The 13,925-nt window shown below is 48.2% G+C and overlaps 1 protein-coding gene across 1 annotated transcript in view; it reads right to left on the bottom strand.

The window, feature by feature from the left end:
- The window catches only part of swap70b (switching B cell complex subunit SWAP70b), a 143,183-nt gene that overhangs the window by 36,869 nt on the left and 92,389 nt on the right, over positions 1–13,925 (bottom strand). The window lies entirely within an intron of this gene.

Raw genomic sequence — 13,925 nt, 5'->3', positions numbered from 1 at the left:
TTTTGCTAATTTACTTTCATAATCTATCTTCCCTTTCTTAATCAATCTTTTTGTTATTTTTTGCTGTCTTTTAAAGTTTTCCCAATCCTCTATCCTCCCACTAGATTTGGCTACCTTATATGCCCTTGTTTTTAGTCGAATACTATCCTTAATTTCTTTACTTAGCCACGGGTGGCTGTCTTTTCTTTTACACCCTTTTTTTCCCTCAGTGGAATATACTTTTTTTGGAAGTTGTAAAATAACTCCTTAAATGTACACCACTGATCATGTATCGTCTTACCCTTTAATCTATTTTCCCAATCCACTTTACTCAATTCCGCTCTCATACCTTCATAGTCTCCTTTATTCAAGCTTAGCACGCTTGTTTGAGATACAACCTCCTCACCCTCTAATTGAATATGGAATTCCCTCCATCTGCAGCTGACTTCGGGCACCCTGCTGCAATGATGCCCCAATGGCCATCTGTCAGCATGCACCCATGGCCCTTTCTGGGCACACACATGGACAGATGTCTCAAGGCCTCATGTAAGGGCTCTTGCACCATGGGGGGCATGCGATGATCTCTCAAGGCATCATGTTACAGAACTTCCCCTTCTTTCCCCTGCAGTCCAGGCTGGCGATGATCCGAAAGGAGCAGCGTCGAACCGGTGGCGGACCTCCACAAGTGGTCACTCTCACGGATCTGGAGGAGAGAGTGCACCAGATACTTGGAGGACGTCTGTCTGGTCCTGTGACCACTGCATCTGTCGAGCCCATTACCGACAGCGAGGGTAAGACTCTCACCTTTTTCACCTGTTGCCTTCCACTTGGTCCCCCCGCCAGCATGCATCCTCAGTGTGCAGCCATGTCAGAGCCTTGCCGCAATCTGGCATGCCTTTCAGCAAAGCTGTCCTTTTGCTAAAGCCACTCTTCCACCTCCCACTTTCAGATGAAGCAGCACCAACTCGGGCTCAACGCGCTGAAGCTGCCAGTGCCAGTGCCACCGGAGGCGAGGAGCAGGAGGAATCCGGACCAGCCGTTGCAGAATCCGGGGAGCTGACACATCTACAGACTGGGGATAGTAGTCCCCTGGAGGGGAGGGGGGGCTCTGAGGATGAACCAGTTGCCGGACCAAGCGGCATGCAGCAACGCACGGGGGATAGGCAAGTTCGGCCACCGTCTCCCCGGAAGGCAAGGCAGGTCGTGATGACTGCTGCACAGAGTGCAGATGAGGTGTGTCGCCTGGCTGAGATGAGCAAACAGGCCCGGGTCAGACACACGGAGCTGATGGCTGCAGTCGAGAAGATGCCTGAATCAATAGATTCATTGGCTAAGAGTATGTTGGACTTCGGGGCAACAATGGAGAGGACTCTCCAGGGCTTTGGGGCAACAATGGACAGGACTCTCCAGGTGTTCGGGGCAACAATGGACAGGTCTATCCAGGGCTTCGGGGCAACAATGGACAGGACTATCCAGGGTTTCGGCCCAACAATGGAGAGGACTGTCCACAGCTTTGAGTCGGCTATGGAAAGGACTGTTCAGGGCTTCGGACAATCCCTGGAAAGGTCTGTGCAGGGCTTGTCCGAGGCAGTGGAGCGGTCGGCACCTGCCTTGTCCGAAGCAATGGGAAGAACTGTCCAGGCCTTCTCCGAAGCACTGGCACCTGGCACACAGGTCCTCACTGTTGCCACGCAGTCACTTGCTGGGCTCCTCCACAGCCAGACTGACGCAACGCGATCTCTCACTGTAGCCACCCTCTCTGCATCAGTTAGGATCACCCCGGGCCCTTCCAGTCCCATAGAAGGCCAGGAATCAGCGGAGCATGCGATTGTGGCGGATGAGCCGAGCCGCTCCCCTCAGATAGCCAGTGTGTCGTCCGACCATGGTGCAGGTGTCCTCTCTCGGCAGGAGACCATTGCACATGCCAGCGCTGGGACGCCTGCATTGCAGCTGCCACCACCTGCAGGCCACACTGCTTCCAGCCATGGTCACATCAAGCATCCTGCGTCCGCACCCTCCAAGCCCAGAGGTCGGTCAGGCCGTCCCTCAGGGGCTTCTGCGCTTCCAGACAGTCAGCAGGCGTCCCCCACCCTTGAGGCCGCCACTGGGGTCCAATTACGTAGGAGCAGCAGGGAGGGAAGGGGCTGGGCGCGAAAGAGAAGTCGTTCTCCCTCAAGGGGCCAGTTGTAGAGGGAGGTGCTGAGACGTTTGTTTGTCCAAATTCAAGGACACCCTCACCTGTTGTTATATTTGCAGAAGGTTTGTTGAGTTTTGCGGCTTTGCCGAACAGTTCACAGTTATTTTGAAAGTTATGGTTTCTGTTGACATTACGTTGTTTAGCTGTAATGAAAGACTTTTGTGCCAATAAACAGAAGTTTCAATGTGGCATGGTGCATGTGACTAGTTTCAGTGATGCTGGCATTCAGAGGCCCTCAAACATCCAAAGTGCGCATGAGTTAAGACTCTCATCATTCCGCCACAGGGGTCTCGACACGAGTCCACATGAGCCTCTGACGTATGGCCCTTCCACTTTCAGCAGCCCTTCCATCTTCCTCCTCCTCCGCCTGCTCTTCCTCCTCCTCCTCCTCCTCATACTCCTCCTCCTCCGCCTGCTCTTCCTCCTCATACTCCTCCTCCTCCTCCTGCTCTTCCTCCTCCTCCTCCTCCTGCTCTTCCTCCTCCTCCTCCTCCTCCTCCTGCTCTTCCTCCTCCTCCTCCGCCTGCTCTTCCTCCTCCTCCTCCTCCTCATACTCCTCCTCCTCATACTCCTCCTCCTCATACTCCTCCTCCTCATACTCCTCCTCCTCATACTCCTCCTCCTCATACTCTGCCTGCTCTGCTGGTCGTTGAGGGACAGCTGGAATTGGTTGGGTGCGTCGATTCGCCAAGTTGTGGAGCATGCAGCAGACGACGACGATGTGTCCCAGTTGCTGCGGCGAGTACTGCAGGGATCCCCCCGAATCTTCCAGACATTGGAAACGCTTTTTGACAACACCAATAGTGTGCTGTTTACTGTGCCTGGTCGCCTGATGGCCGCTGCTGATCAGCTCTTCTGCTGGGGTGTCGGCCACACGGAGTGTTGTCATCAGCCATGGCCAGAGAGGATAGCCCTTGTCCCAGTAAGCCAGCCTCGTGTTCGAGGCAGCCCCTCAAAAAGGTCACAAACTGAGGTCAACCGCAGGATAAAGGCATCGTGGCTGCACCCTGGGAAATGCGCGGTGACTGCCATGATGATTTGGCGGTGGTCACAGACCAGCTGCATGTTGAGGGAGTGGAACCCCTTGCGGTTGCGGAAGTCCTAAGGATGATGGCATGGCGCCCTCAAAGCCACGTGTGTGCTGTCACTCGCCCCCTGCACCATGGGGAAGTCCGCAATAGAAGCGACACCCTGCGCGCCCTCCGCCTGCTTGTGCAGGGTCCGAGGGAAGGTAATGAATTGACGCCTTCGCCTATAAAGGGCATCTGTAACTTGCCGGATGCAACAGTGGACTGCAACCTGAGCGACAGTCGCAATGTCCCCAATGGCTGACTGAAAGGATCAGTTGGCATAAAAATGGAGGCCATCAGTCAGTTTAGCCATCACGGACAGAGAGGTTCTGCAGCGTTCACGCGGCTGCAGATCCTGACCAAGCAGGTGGCACAGATCAGTAACAATGTCTCTCCAGAATCAGAGCCTTCCCAAACACTGCTCCTCCGACATGTCAAGGCTTGTCACCTGCTGCCTAAAGACCTTCGCAGCTTCCCGTTGGATTGGCCGACCTCCATTGCCCCTCCTCCTTCCGGCCAATCCCGGCCCTCTCTCCCGCCGTCTCTCTGCCCCTTCACAGTGTTGGGCGATGAGGCCGTCGCCCTCCAAACAAGCTCTCATTCCGATGCCAGTTGGTCAAAAGGCTTTTAGGTGTAGTGCTGCAAGTGCTTCGGACAGGTTTGAAGGTCCCAAGTACTGTAAAGCTAAATTCCCAGAACTCCGCTCCACATTAGCTCGCCAACTCTCTCTAGCAACGATCGCAATGAGCAGGCCAAGTGGCAGAAGATTCTGCACTAGAGCTGTCCCCTTTAAATAGCGCCCCCCTACTCCGAAAAGGGCCTGTTAGCCCTCCCTCGAACTGTCACTAATAGCGCTGGGCGCTAAGGCTCTGGGCGCCACCCAATATGCGCTCAGGCGCTCCTAAAAGGCGTTGCACACTGAAATGACGTCATGATCTGCTTGCGCTCGCGGGCGCGCGCAAACACTTAGCGCAGGCGCAAAATGTATAGTCAATATCTGAGTTGTCGCTATCTTCATAGCGAACGCCCCAACATAGGGTATCGCCCCAATTCTAGGTCTCTTTAGGCGCTCAGCGCCGGCGCTACCAACCGAATTTCTAGGCCTATGACTAAATCAAAGAAACCCTACAATAAAATGAGTATGTCGCTGCATTCGAGGATAACTAAGCAGTATTTCAGCTCCTCAGCGAATTTCAATATTTTTACAGAATATGCCAGTGGAGATATAAATATGGGTAAGCAAAATCCAGTGCTCAGGAAGCAATAAAACTGTCTGCTGTGGCGGTACCACTGGTTGTCCCTTACATTGAGACACATAATTCCCTTTAACTTACCTTACTGTATGTTTAACTTACCTTTTGGGGCCGTTGCCCTTTTAACTTACCTGTTGGGGCCATGGCCCCTTTAAGACGCGCCCTAGCGCGCTGATGTCACGTCACGTACAACGTAATATGCGTGCGTCGGCACAGCCCGGCCTAGCGTCTTCAGCCTCAACGGCCAGCCGACGGGAGCGACGCGATCTTCCGCTCCCGCGGCAAGCACCGGCACAGCCCGGCCTAGCGTCTTCGGCCTCAACGGCCAGCCGACGGGAGCGACGCGATCTTCCGCTCCCGCGGCAAGCACCGGCACAGCCCGGCTTCCCGACTTCGGCCTCAACGGCCAGCGACGCAACGACGCGCATCACGTGACGCCCTAAGCGCGGGAAACGCGAACGTGATGACGCCACAACACAAACGCGATGACATCATCATGCTCCCCACAGGACTGCAAACTCAGTCCTCGTGGAGTCCCCGCTGGGACAAGACCTACACCACGGTGCTCCTACATTCAGCCATCTTACCTGCTATCTTACCTGCTGTAATTAACCTGTTCCTGTAAATAAACAACTTATTTATAGTTCGTCGAAGTCAAACTCTCTTATTTAGTGGCGATCTACACGAACCGCTACACTGCCAATGTTTTTGCCACCTATTTTCTGTTATCTTTTCCCCCCTGAAGCTCCATAGGGGCCCAATCATCTCTCAGTAATAGCAAATAGTTGCTTGTTCTCATTAACTTGATGTACTCAAGATGCAAACTGAACTCAAAAACAATTACGTCAAATAAGTTTATAAAAGGCTATTCAGCTTTCCTGCAGTTACACTGTGATTGGGAAAGTCTTTGTAATAAATAGGGAACTGATGAGTTTGCAGTGAGCAGTGGGATCTATACACTACTTGTTTCAGGATATTTTCACTAACTCAGTGATGAGTATCATGTTTTGCCACTGTTCTAACCACAGAAAAAAAAGGAGGGAACGTTACAGGAATAATCAGAGAGAGGGGGGGAAAGCAGGAGGGCCAAAGAGACAGCATGAAGAAATGCAGAAAATGCAAGAGAAGCAGATTAGAAGATCAGGAGTACAAAGAGGTAACACAGAGGTTAAACTGTAAAACCGTAATAATGTAGCCCATGTTTACAAAATAATTCCTTTACGCATGAGCGAAAACAAAGTATGGAAACAGTTTCACTGTTTGCATTTGTGTTTATGCAGAAAAAATACAAGGAAAGGAACAATCCAAAAGAATGTGATCAGGACATGGTAGTACTGGCTTAGGTCCAAAATTATGAACCTTATTCTGAAACAGAAATGATAAATGTAACTGAAGGTCTGGAAAGACCTTAGAGAATATTTGAAAGTACTATTACATAAAGCACAAAATTGCTATTTCTTGTAAAGTGGTTTATAACACCAGATAATCAGATACCTTATTAGCAGCACCCAGAAATATACCTATATACTTGGCCCCTGCAGCTGTCTTTGTTCCTTAGAGAGATGGACCGTCAAAAGCCAAACATGGACCTTTTTTACCTCCATGTATAACTTAGATTATAATTTATAGAGTCTTCATTCAGACGTGGACTAAGTTTGGAGGGATACAGATAACCATTAGGGAAAAGTTTACAAAGCTAGAAAAACACAAGAGATTAGGAATATAACGAGTGACCCTGCTCATTCACATCTCATCAGCAAGTCCAAAGAAACCTGGAGGATTTTCTTGACAGTACACATTCACTCCCTGTCCCCTCCCCCTTTTAAAAAATAACTTCCTCTCTTTAATTCCTTCACGCCATCACCAGCGTGGCAGGTGATCACCCACACCTCTAAGAACTAGTCTAGTGATGCAAAAGTAAATGTAGTTAACTTATCATGGTGCAAATCCATCCATGCCACTGGTGAGATGGCACGAGTGTTTTGCCCCTCCACCTACCCAATCTTTTCTGGAATGGGTTGTTCTACACTTTCCACTCCAAGGCCGTAATTTTCTAGGATGATGGCGGGTGCGATCGGTGGCGGGTCAGGTGGGAAAGTTGTTATTTTTGACAGCAGGTCGGGAACCCGCTGTCATCCCGCCGCCACGCACTTTTCCCCCAGGTGTGTCCGTCATCACAGAGCCGACCCAACCAGCAGCGGCAGGTGACCCAATTGAAATCATTATCAGGTCATTTACAGGCACTTAAGAGCCTTTTTTCACTTACTTTTTAAATTTCCCTGCATGGCTACAGGATTCTCACAGCTCGGGAACCATATCTGTCAACCTGAGGTGGGAGTTCCATGGCCATTGCTCCAGCTGATTACTTGACAGCATCAAATATACAGTAAAAGCTCCCACCTGACAGATGATCACTTTCCTCAGGCAGAAGCTGTTGCTCAGTCCATTTCCAGCACAGATTTGGCAGGCTGCAAATGTTTCCAGCAAAGTCTCCATCCAGTGTCACCTCATTGGAAGAACTTTCTCACCATTGACAGAGTGCTTCTGTCATCTCTACTTCACCTGCCATCTATTCCATCAACATGGGTGCCATTTGTGCTGTCTCACCTTGGTCATCAGAATCCGACCATGATCAGCCCCAACACCAGCACCAACAACAACACCAACCTTCTCCACAATCACCAGATGCTGCACAGGACACAGGGATCAGAACCCAAGCATATTGCTACCTGGAACGCCAGGGATGGCCTCCTCATGGCCAGATTTACTTCACTTGACGCTGTACACCCTGGCTGCCACATGATGCACGAGGTTGGCACCACTCCATTGTAGTATCCCTACAATGAACAAGCCATTCCTTTCACACTCATCACCATTGCGGGGGATACCGTTATGTCTCACCATTCACTGCAACTCACTAAGCCATTTCCAAAGGTGCACACAAATCTGTCCAAGACCAGAAGGTGTGAAAATAAAGATTTTCATGTTTGACAGCACATTAACAGAAACTTTACATAAACATTGCATAAAACACCCAAGTGGCTACCCTTGTGTGTTGTTAGTTGGTATGATTGCACTAGGATGATGGTGAGTGTGAGGGGTGGCTAGTGAGATGGGGATGTGATGATGTAGATAGAGAGGGATGGGTGGAGGTGCAAGGTAAGTTGGTGTGAGTAAGGATGTGCAGGGGGAGGGTAGGGAAGGCAGAGTAATGGGGATATAATGAGAGGCACAGCAGGATGCAGTTGAGTGTGGCTTTGTAGTAACTTTTCCTGATCTAATGAGATTATTGTAATAACAACAGAAAATGCTGGAAAAACTCAGCAGGCCAGGCAACATCCATGGAGAGAAATTAGAGTCAACGTTTCGGGTCAAAACCCTTTATCAAGACTAAGTTTTTCCAGCATTTTCTGTTGTTATTTCGGATTTCCAGCATCTGCAGTATTTTGCTATCGAGATTATTGTAATGCTTGCGGCACTGCACCCAGGTCCTCCTGACCACATCTCTGCTTGTGACCTCCTCTGCAATCTGCAACCAGGCTGTCTTGGATTCCTAGGGATGTTTCTTCCACCCATTGGGAGGGAAGAGGGCCTCCCTGCGTGTTCTGACTCATCAGAGAACTTGGGTGCAGCCCTCTGCCTCTGTGCAGTCATCGTCAGTGTTTGCAGCACGCCAATGCTGTAGTGCACTGACTGCACTATGTTAGATTAAACTTCAAATCTAATGTGGCCATGGTCCCTTTACAGATCCCGGCTGAAAACGCATCATGAATGATGTCACCAGACCCGCTCCATCTCATTGGGCCAGGTAACGCGCTGGGCGGGCTTAATAAGCCCCATTTAAAGCAAGTTCATTTTCAATAGCGGGATGGAGCCAGCAGTGGGGTCGCGACCCACCACGGACACCGCCCGCACCGGACCCGCCCAGGTAGACAAAATTCAGGCCCAAAACTCAGAATTACCTCTGATGCCCCCCAACACTCTCTTTGTGGTTGTGCCTCTGCCCACTAGCCGGTGCATATGATGTTGGTAAGCCAGTGTTTGTGCCTCAGACTCCTACCTACAAATGTACTTTTTAAAATTCAGCACAGCTTCTACCTCAATGCCTCTGGCAGCCATCTTAATTGCATCAAATAAGTGCAATTTTTAAAAATGTGATTGGCAATTAATCATTACGTTAAAAGTTAGTGCAGTTACAGGAAAATGAAAGTCTCACTGCCCAATAGAAGGGGTGTTGGGGGAACAATCTGGAGCTTGGGGAGAGGTCAGGAACTTATTGGCAGGGGGGGGGGGGGAGCATGGTAAAAACAGTGGGAGGGGGCAGTGGCTGTGAACTTGATCCACGTCTAAAGCGGGGGCGGGGGTGGGGGGTTATGAGAGCAAGAACTTGATCCAGATGGGAAGTTAGATTACGTTCTCCCGCCCTCTGTTAGGCCTGGATCATGTTCTTCCACCCCCCCCACCCCCTTTACACCTGCACCACGTTCTCCCTATTCTCCCCCCTCCACCCCCGAGACTGCAGCGGTTAAAAAAGGCAGCTCACGACCACCCTCTCAAGGGCAACTAGGGATGGGCAATAAATAAATGAATTTTAATAAATGAGAGCGTATTATGCATTGGTTCTACCAACATGCATAACATTACATTTAAGTGTTATTTGCTGGACTCAACTATTCCAGTGTTCTCCCATCGTCCACCCTCAATGAACTTGAGCTCATCCAAAACTCTGCTGTACGTGACCCAATTCACACCAAGTTCCATTCACCCATCACCCCTGTGCTCGTTGACCTACATTGGCTCATTGTTCCTGCTAAGCTGCACTAAGCTAAACTGTCTGGTGGTCCCGCACAGGCCAATTACCGGCTTTTGAATGGGAGATTTTGCACATGAACGAAATTTTAAATGGGCCACACAGCCCATTAAAGGAACTGCGCAACCAAAAAAAAAAAATTGGGGAGAACACTGTCCACCAACATCTTGATTTTAAAATTCTCATCCTTATGTTAAAATCATTTCATGGCCTCACCACCTCCTATCTGAACTTGGCAGTGTGAGCGCTCTAATCCGGGAGGGTGAACCCTGTCTGTTCTCTGAAAGCAGTAGTGTTAGCACTGTGAGCTCTGGAGCCTGGCTGTTCACAATGAATGGATCAAATCACACATTGCAAAGATCTTGATTACTCTCCAGCAGGCAGGATCTAATTACACATTCCAGAAAAACTGTTGGGTGTGTCTTGTCCTCCAAGGGGACCAATCAGAAATCTGGTCTTGTCCTCCAAGGGAACCAATCAGAAATCTGGTCTTGACCTCCAAGGGAACAAATCAGAAATCTGGTGTTGCAAATAAACACCACCAGTAAATTCAGGCTTCTCTGGCACATCTTCGAGACGATGAATAGCACCTATTGGCAGAGACCTGAGATCAAGTCACCTACCGTCTGAGGATATAAGCAGATACTTCAAAACATTATGTGGAATGAATTGGTCTTCAGGGAAACACTTTCTTTCAACTAAAGCTCCCATTAACTAGCAAATGTGTTGGTTCTGACTACAAAGGGAAATAAAATCAGTAGGTGCTCATAGTAAAAGCTCAAGATAGTATTCAGAGTCATGATGTGACAGCTTGGGGTTATAAAACAGTACCTTCGTCTAGTATAGGTTTTAGTTCTGCATATCTAAGTCACTGACCTATTTTAAACTTTTCTAAATAAACATGTTTATGAAAGGCTTATTTACATAGTAGCATTCTACACAGCAAACTGATCATATTGCAATTTATCTCACAACAGTCTCACTATTTTTGGAGAAACACAAGAGGCTAGACCTTCTAATCTGCTTTGCACCTGCCTGACCCAGTGAACATAACTTACGGGATCAGGCTCATTTACGTCCTGTTGGTGGGTTCCCAATGGTACTCGCACCATCACCAGTTATCTTCTCCATGCAGATTGTGTTTTTTCTTTACTTCCTGTATGTGAACTCCTCAACCCATCAGGCCTCGCACTACTTTTCTACAATCTCAGATTAAGTTTCATTTAGACAGACTCATACTGCATGGTAATGTGTCCACATCATACCCAACAAAAATGTAAATCATATTGCAAGGCTTTTAATTTTCCGTTGATTTCTAACTTCGTTTTCCTGAATAGTAGTACTAAAATGTACAAAATAATTCAAACATTTTGCAGCATGAGGATTATTTTGCTGCTTGTGACAATAACACACTGTGGTTATATAGCAGATGTGCCTAAACATAAGAACATAAGAAATAGGAGCAGGAATAGGCCCTTGAGCCTGCTCCGCCATTCAATAAGATCATGGCTGATCTTGGGCTCAAAGCAACTTCCCCGCCCATAACCCTTCACTCCCTTATCTTGCAATAAATCTGTCTATCTCCACCTTAAATGTATGTAATAAAGGTTTCAGTATTCCCTTCAATCTTGTAATAAATCTAACCATCACTTGTTGAATCAGTCACTGGATCAAGCATTAGATCAAGGCCAATTGAGTGATTCTGATTAAATCCTAAACCAATTACAGCAGAACCAAGAATGATTACTGCCATAATCTTACTGCTAAACATTATAAATCAAAAGAACTATTTTAAAAGAAAATCATTTATTTTTAGTTTTGCAGCTGGCATGCATTGGAAGCCAGCTGATGTACAGTGAAACCTGTAAATTGGGACACCCAAGGGACCTGCATCAGGTGGCCTTTATTTGCAGGCGTCCTTATTTTCAAAATAGTCATTGTATGTACATGAAACCAGATGAGCCAAATATCCTAGGAATGGCTGTATCTCCTGCAGTGTTCCTTCTTTTTATCGCCCAATTCTGGAGCCCGGCCAGCAGGATACGAATTCAACAACAACAACTTGCATTTATATAGCGCCTTTAGCATCGTCTAATGTCCCAAGACACTTTACAGGAGCATTATCAAACAAAATTGGACACTGAGGCACGCAAGGAGATATTACAGCAGATAACCAAAAGTGTGGTCAAAGAGGTAGGTTTTAAGGAGCGCCTAAAAGGAGAGAGAGATAGAGAGGTGGAGAGGTTTAGGGAGCAAACGCCAGACCTTAGGGCCCAGGCAGCTGAATACACGGCCACCAATGGTGCAGCGATTAAAATCAGGGATGCGCAGGAAGCCAGAATTGGAGGAGCACAGATATCTCAGGAGGTTGTAGGGCTGGAAGAGGTTACAGAGATAGGGAGGGGCGAGGCAATGGAGGGATTTGAAAACAAGGATGAGAATTTTTAAAATTGAGGCGTTGCTTAACCGGGAGCCAATGTAGCGAGCACAGGGATGATAGGTGAACAGAACTTGATGCGAGTTAGGATACTGGCAGCAGAGTTTTGGATGAGCTTAAGTTTATGGGGAGTGGAAGATGGGAGACCGGCCAGGAGTGCGTTTAAATACTCAAGTCTAGAGGTAACAAAGGCATGGATGAGGGTTTCAGCAGCGGATGAGCTGAGGCAGAGGCGGAGTAATAGAATCGTAGAATGGTTACAGCACAGAAGGATGCCATTTGGCCCATCAAGTCCGTGCTGGCTCTCTGCAAGAGCACTTCAGCTAGTCCCACTGCCCTGCCTTTTCCCCGTAGCCCTGCAAATTTTTTCCCCTCAGGTACTTGTCCAATTCCCTTTTGAAAGCCACGATTGAGTCTGCCTCCACCACTCTTTCAGGCATTGCATTCCAGATCCTAACCACTCACTGAGTAAAAAAGATTTTCCCCATGTCGCCTTTGGTTCTTTTGCCAATCACCCTGAATCTGTGTCCTCTGGTTCTCTACCCTTCTGCCAATGGGAACAGTTTCTCTCTATCTACTCTGTCTCGACCCCTCATGATTTTGAGCACCTCTATCAAATCTCCTCTCAACCTTCTCTGCTCTAAGGAGAATAACCACAGCTTCTCCAGTCTATCCACGTAGCTGAAGTCCCTCATCCCTGGAACCACTCATAAATCTTTTCTGCACCCTCTCTAAGGCTTCCTTAAGTGCGGTCCCAGAATTGGACACAATACTGCAGTTGAGGCCGAACCAGTGTTTTATAAAGGTTCACCATAACTTCCTTGCTTTTGTACTCTATGCCTCTTATTTATAAAGCCCAGTATCCCGTATACATTTTTAACCGCTTTCTCAACCTGCCCTGCCATCTTCAACGATTTGTGCACATATAGCTCCAGGTCTCTGTTCATGCACCCCCTTTAGGATTGTACCCTTTAGTTTATCTTGCCTCTCCTCATTCTTCCTACCAAAATGTATCACTTTGCACTTTTCTGCATTAAATTTCATCTGCCACGTGTCTGCCCATTTCACCAGCCTGTCTATGTCCTCTTTAAGTCTATCACTATCCTCCTCACTGTTCACCATACCTCCAAGTTTAGTGTCATCTGCAAATTTTGAAATTGTGCCCTGTACTCCTAAGTCCAAGTCATTAATATATATCAAGAAAAGCAGTGGTCCTAGTACCGACCCCTGGGGAACACCACTGTATACCTTCCTCCAGTCCGAAAAACAACCGTTCACCACTACTCTCTGTCTCCTGTCACTTAGCCAATGTCTTATCCATCCTGCCACTGTTCCTTTTATTCCATGGGTTTCAACTTTGCTGAAAGGCCTATTATGTGGCACTTTATCAAATGCCTTTTGGAAGTCCATATGCACCATGTCAACTGCAATGCCCTCATCAACCCTCTGTTATCTCATCAAAAAAATGGTAAATGTTATGGAGGTGGAAATAGGCGGTCTTAGTGATAGCGCGGAGATGTGGTTGGAAGCTCATCTCGGGGTCAAATACAACACCAAGGTTATGAACAGTCTGGTCCAACATCAGACAAATGCCAGGGAGAAGGGTGGAGTCAGTGGCTAGGGAATGGAGTTTGTGGCAGGGACTGAAGACAATGGCTTTGGTATTCCCAATATTTAGTTGGAGGAACACAAGAAATAGGAGCAGGAGAAGGCCATATGGCCCTTCGAGCCTGTTGAGCCATTCAATAAGATGATGGCTGATCTTCGACCTCAACTCCACTTTCCCGCCTGAGCCTCATACTCCTTGATACCCTTAGGAGTCCAAAAATCTATCGATCCCAGCCTTGAATATACTCAACGACTGAGTATCCACAGCCCTCTGAGAATTCCAAAGATTCACAACCCTCTGAGTGAAGCAATTTCTCCTCATCTCAGCCTTAAGTGGCCGACCCCTTATCCTGAGACTATGACCCCCTAGTTCTAGACTCTCCAGCCAGGGGAAACAGCCTCTCAGCATCTACCCTGTTAAGCCCTCAAAGAATCTTATGTTTCAATGAGATCACCTCTAATTTTTCTCAGCTCCAGAGAGTATAGGCCCATTCTACTCAATCTTTCCACATAGGACAACCCCTCAGCCTAGGAATCAGTCTAGTGAACCTTTGCTACACCCCCTTTAAGG

This window comes from Somniosus microcephalus, chromosome 15 (genome assembly GCF_052327205.1).
Source record: "Somniosus microcephalus isolate GS21.2 chromosome 15, FLI_Smic_1.0, whole genome shotgun sequence".
In the NCBI taxonomy this organism is placed as follows: domain Eukaryota; kingdom Metazoa; phylum Chordata; class Chondrichthyes; order Squaliformes; family Somniosidae; genus Somniosus; species Somniosus microcephalus.
This window is presented reverse-complemented; position numbering and strand designations above follow the sequence as displayed.